Here is a 6,377-nt window from a genome sequence, read left to right on the forward strand (position 1 = left end):
GCGGCCGCTTGGGGAGTGAACCAGTGGATGGAGGATCTTTCTGTCTCTCTTCTCTGTAAATCTGCCTTCCAAATTAAAAAAAAGAAGAAGAAAATAAAAAAGCAGAGGCCTAAAAGAGGTAAGAGAGGTGAGGGAGGTGATCACGTGCTTGGGGTGCTGCCACAGAAGGAATTAGGTGGTGAGACCCTCACAAATTGCAAGAAGGGAACAAACTTTCCCTACCCCTTTTTCTGGTTCAGTGTCTCACCACGTGGCCACCACAGTGCCATCTGCCCCCAGAGGCCAGTGGAAGCCATGCCAACACTGAGTTCCAGCAATGCAAAGTGACTGACAGCCCTAGGCCCCAGAAGCCCGGCCTGCCTTCAGCCTGTGAGCCGTGCCCACCTGCTCCGTCCCAGGGATGCTACGGAAGGGCTCCTGCCCACGTTTCCGCTCCCCTACCTCCCTGGCCCAGGCAAAGACCACATCCTCTCCTCAGGCTCTGTGTGCAGGGAACCAGCATTCCAGAACCACATCTGCTGTTTTCTAGGCCTTGCCAGAGCTGACGGCTGCCAAGGTGCAGCCCATATGTGCACAGACCCTGCCGTAGCGCAGAGCCCCCACGCAGCCACCAAGGGGCTCCTCTGCAGGCCCGAGGCCCAGGAGCCTCAAGGGAGAGAACAGACTGTGTAGTTCTCTCAAAAGGCAGAATGAACCTGCACTACCCACAACAGCCGCCACCAAGCTCCCCGGTCCAGGCCAGCTGGCTCCCTCCCAGGCTGCCACCTGCCCCAGGGCCTTTGTGTATGCTTTTCTCTCTGCTGAGAACGCTTTTCCTTCTGCATCAGCAGGACTGGCCTCTGGTCCTTTGGTTTCTGTCCAATGTCCCCACTGGGAGGGGCCCAGCTAGGATGTCCTTATTGTCCTGGTGGCGCCGTGAACTGCAGTTATTCACAGGCTGGTTACCGGCCTTGTCACCAGACACATCCCCTCAGGGTAGAATGCAGCTCTTTGAGAACGGGGCTGTGGGCCCTGTCGTGCCCCCCAGGGCCCAGTGGGGCCAATGGCTAAACACACAAGAACCCTCTCACCTGTATTTCCCACCTGGAGGTGGGAGGGCACACCGACATCCAGCTACAGGGCTGTCCTCTGCAGTGTCCCAGGAACTGCCGGCTCGCTCACCAGAGGCTGGCAGGCTCCTGGCCCCAGACCAGACGACTGCAGGATGAGGTCGGGGAAGGACCAGTGGGGAGCGGCCCCCTGCCACTGAGCTCCAGCTGACCAGCCCCATGTTTCCCAGCAAGGGTGCCTTGTCCTTCCCCCAGACTCCAGGTGGCTGCAGCTCTCAGCCAAGCCCAGGCTGCGCTTGCACTTGGCGTGAAGGAGGCGATGCAGCTTTTGCTGCTGCAGTGGTGGCTGGGGTGGCTGCCAGCTCTTTTATCTGCTCATTTTATCTCCTGCCAGGAGCTCTGCCCTGCTCCTGCCTGCTGAGCACCAGGCCGGGAACACCGACCTTGAGCACTGGGCCTCTTGCTCCCCTGTGCTGCACCACAACCAGGCTCCCCCCTTCTTCTCCCTGATTCTCCCCAACCCCCAGACAGCCCCCAGACAAAGCCTGCGCTCCTTTCCTGAGCTCACGGAGGTTGCGGCAGTAGCACTAGTGGTCAGCCCTTTGACCTGGGGGCACAATGGGGGCTTTGGATAGTGTCCAAGGGGCCACTTGGAGGAAACACTCTTAGCCATGACCCAGCGAAGGGGGCTCCAGCACCTGGACCAGGTGGCCTTGGTTGTGCAGGTGGCACCACATAGTCTTGGGGTAAACCCCTTTTAAGGACCAACATTTGCAAGAAGTGGAATCAATCATGTCCAACAACCACTGCTTGGATCAACAAAGTATGCACTGTCTATCCAATCAAATATTATTTAGCAACACGAAGGAACAGGGGCCCGACATGCCAGCATGTGGATATATCATGAGCACGGTATAGAGGCGCCCATGGCTAGAGCAGCCCTGCACAGTCCACTGGGGATATGTTCCCAAACCCTCACCCTCTACCTGCGCCTGAAGACAGGGCAGGACCAGAGGTTAAATGCCTTTTCCAGCTGAAAGAAGTGCTGTGGTCATAGGTTTTGCATAGGTTTAAGGCACAGTAGCCAAACCTGCGTAATTTCCTCATAATCCCGTGGATAGATTCGTTCTGGGACTAGTGTTATAGCTCAGCACGTCAAGCTGCCACACTTGGGATGCCAGCATCCCAGGCTAGTTCAAGTCCCAGTTAGTCCACTCTTCCAATCCAGCTCCCTAATGCCCTGAGAGGCAGCATGTGATGACCCACGCTCTTGGGCCCTTAGCACCCAGAGGCCTGGATGGAGATCCCGCTTCCTGGGTTAGGCTTGGTCCAGCTCAGGCTGTTTCCTTTACGGGAACGAACCCATTGAAGCTCTTTCTTTCCAATTTTACCTTTCAAATACATTTTTTAAATCTGTTTTTTTTTTTAATTATTTAGTTGCAAGGCAGAGGTAAGAATGAGGGAGAGCTCTTTCACCTGTTGGCTCAGTCTCCAGTGGCTGCTACAGGCAGGGCTGGGCCAAGCTGAAACCTAGAACCAGGACTCCACCCCATACATGTGGCAGGGGCCCAAGCCCTCAGCCCATCTTCCACCGCTTTTCCCAGGAATGGATCAGAAGCAGAACAGCCAGCATGTGAACCACACTCTGCTATGGGGTGCTAGTATTGCAAGCCATGGCTTAATCTGCTGACCTATGGGCTGGCCCTGCAAGAATCATCCTTTCCGGTAACTTCAACATACAAACTTCCACCTTGTCACATGAACGCAGCGGGCCTGTGGCCTCTCTGAGCCAGCAGCATCACGGTGCTTGCGCATCGCGGCTGTTGTTGACTGAAATCTGGGTCATGTGCACATAGAGCTCTGGTGCTCCAGCACGGCTGCTTAGCGTCCTGCTCGGGCAGCACGCGCCGTGTGGACACACTGGGAACAGGGATGAAGTACCACAGCCTGGACAGGGCACAGTGGGATGGCATGAGATTTGATTTTATTTAAAGGTGATGAGCTCTTCATTTCTAGAACTTTCTACTTAACATTTTCAGTCCACATTTAATGGTGGGTCACAAGGGGGGGGGTGGTTCTACTATGTGAGGATGCTTCAAACAGTGGGTGGAAAAGGACACTAAAAGATACATTTATTTTACTGCAAAAAAAGTCCTGAAACCCACACACAGAAGGCACTCTGACATAAAAAAGTCATGTATTGCCTGATTCACGTGTGAGGAACATCAGAGAAAACAAAGACACAGGGTAGTGTCTGGGGAGTGATCCCCTGTGTTGACAGTGACAGGGCTGGGCCAGGCTGCAGTCAGGGGTCTGGCTTCCCACATGGGTGCAGAGGCCCAAGTGCCCTCAAAGTCCTCAACAGGAAGGACCCTTCTGCATCTGGGTCAGAGAGTTGATGCCAGGAACGGAAGGGGCAGGACTCAAAGCACACACCTGGCACTGTGACATCAGAGGTGGAGAAAGGAGGCTGCAAGCCGGGGGGAGCTGGGAGTACCTTCCTCAGGAGCCAGTGAGGAAGCTGGGGGCGGGAGGCAGGGTAGGGTCCAGGCCCAGGAGTACAAAGTCCACAACTGGCTTCAGCAACCACCAAGGAAACAACTCCCCAGGGAGCCTCAGCTCTGGAGGCCACCATGTGGCCTGGTGCTTTAAGGTACCACCTGCAACAGCGGCATACCGTAGCAAGGTGCTGCCTTGAATCCCGGCTGCCCCATTGCTGATGCAGACCCCTGCTAATGTGCCTGGGAAAGCAGCAGGGACTGGCCGAGCACCTGGGCCCCTGCACCCAGGGCAGACCCAGATGAAGCGCCAGGCTCCTCTGGTTATTGCAGTGGGGAGTGAACCAGCAGATGGAGGATCTCTCTTTGGGTGCCACTGCCTTTCAAATAAAATAAATCATAAAGATAGATAGAGAGAAAATACAAACTAGCTCCGCCAACCTCTTACTTTAGGCAACAAGGCCCAAATCCTCTGACTTCCACAGATGTACAAGTTGCTTAAGATGCTTATGCTACGAAATTGTGGTGATTTGTTGCAGCCACAGTTGGAAACAGATCAGTCACCACTTCAGGTAGAGTTCATGAAGCCAGTTGTAAAAGCAGAGTGTTGAGGTTTGTCACACGGGGGGTGGGAGGGATTAACAGTCTGACCATGGCTGACCGTGGACGAATGACCGGTGCGCCCACCCTCTGCAGCCCAAACGCAGCAAGGAGCCAGCAAGGAGAGCTGGCACCCAGAGGGAACTTGGAAATAGAAGCTGCAGTGCAGTTTTATTCTAACCCCACGCCTGCCTGAGTCATTCATCTCTTTGGGTCTTGCTTTCTATGTCTGAGCAGCTGGCTGTGCCAACAACTGCTTAGGCCTCCCCATGTTCAAGGCCAAGCGGGAAATAGTCAGGAAGTAGTTGGAAAACAGGTCATTGCTAAAAACTGCCTCCGTCACAGAGCCCCAGGGTGGGAGATGAAACTTCCTTCAGAGTTTGGGGTGTACCTTGTCCCTTAGGCCGCAGCACTCTTGGGGTGCCTCAGAATGAGGATTCGAATGCTTGTTTTGGGGAGCTATGTTCTCACACCCGGATCATGGTAGTTCAGCACCGCCCAAGGGTTTTCACAATGGAGAGAAGGCAAGGGGGTTGCATGGAACAGCCCAGCTGGGGCACAGGTGGAGAGTAACGGACATGGAGGGGTGAGGTGTGGGAAAATGAGGTGGGGACTCCTGCTGGGGAGCAGGGGCTACACCCTCAGCCCACACCCAGCGCAGTGGACGTACTATGGGCTCCTTCCTGGAGCGATCACTGACCCAGGAGATCACCACAGATGCCCTCAAGGTTGCAGAAGCTCACCCTTGTAACAGCGCACAAAGCAATCCGGGAAGCTCCCCCACCTCTCCTGGCCCTGGCGCTCATGGCCCACGTGCTAGAGTGTTCGCTGTCCTGCAGGGAGGGACTAGGTGCACAGAGCCTGAAATTGTTGTGCCCAGATTCTGAGATCCCCAGAAATCACCAGGAGTCTGAAGTCAATCCAAGAGCACAAGGATGGTTTATTCAAGTTCAACACATCTGAGCCTGGGTTCTCGGTTGAGAGCAGGCAGCTGGCTGACCAACCAGCCAGCCAGGACCAACACCTCTTATCGGAGCATGGCCCCGAACACCACATTCATAGGGTTTTTATAGGGGCAGTCCACAATAGTGTGAAAAGGGGTAATTCACAGTAGTCTGCAAGGTGAGGGGAAATATCACACATTCCCAGCCTATCTCAGCTGGACAGCCCGTGCCTCCAGCATCTAACAGAAGCAGCCACTTAATTTCTCGGAGCCACCTGTGAGACTTAGGTGGGCCTTGATTCATTAAAGGTCACATAGGCTACTAAAGGTCACATAGGCGGTTTCTTAGTAGCAATGAGCCACCAACAAATGGTTGGGATTTTGATACTGAGGTTCTACTGTCTTGGTGAGATAGTCGAAGCTTATTAGTGGCATCAGGCTTTTACAGAGTGAGGCTTGCGTAGGGTAAGGGCAGAGGTGCTGAGGGGCTTACGTAGTTCCCATAAACCTCTCTATGGAAGCCCATCAATTGTTTCCACACCCATGTTTGAAACTATCTTTTTGTTTTGTACATGCCATCAAGTGTTCTCATTCGAATGGTATCAAATCAGTTATTCTCATAAAACGATATCCTATCAATTGTCTTCCTATGTTCGAGGTCCTTCTACGAATCACAATGTCCTACGATAGAGCATGGGAAATGCCCTAGATCTGGTCTTACCTCCCTCCCCCTGCAAGGGCAAGATACAGAGGAGACAGACCCAGGACCTACAGCCACAGCACATTTACTCAGAGTGAACCCCACAGCAGCTCCTGGCCAACACAGCAGAAAGAGCATGTTCTGGTGCAGCTGGGCGGGCTGGGGGCTTACGAAGCACATGCAGTAGGTAGGGCTTGGGCTGGGCTGGACTGCACTTCGGGAAGGCTGGGGCTGTAGCTGGGGCAGGGTCCACATCTGATCTTAGCCAAAAGGCCCAGAAGAGATTGGGGGCAGAGTCCATCGGATTGACAACAAGCACAGGCAGCTGGGATCTGCCCTCAGCCAAGCCGACAGGAAACCAAAACCCATCCAAGGCTTCTTGCCCCTTAGCTGACCCCTGCCTTGGCCCTTCTGGCTCACTCCCAGCTGTGGGTGGTGCCGGGAGGGCACCAGCTCCTCAGCTCCCTCCCCCAGACCCCACTCCACGTGATTCGAAGCCTTCCTGTGACCCTGGCGCTTGCAGCAAAGCCCTGTTTTCCCCTCCCTGTCTTGCCTAACATCCTATGTGGTCATCACGCTCAGGGCTA

Source organism: Ochotona curzoniae, unplaced genomic scaffold (assembly GCF_017591425.1).
Source record: "Ochotona curzoniae isolate NIBS_2020 unplaced genomic scaffold, NIBS_Ocur_1.0 contig_4792, whole genome shotgun sequence".
Lineage (NCBI taxonomy): Eukaryota > Metazoa > Chordata > Mammalia > Lagomorpha > Ochotonidae > Ochotona > Ochotona curzoniae.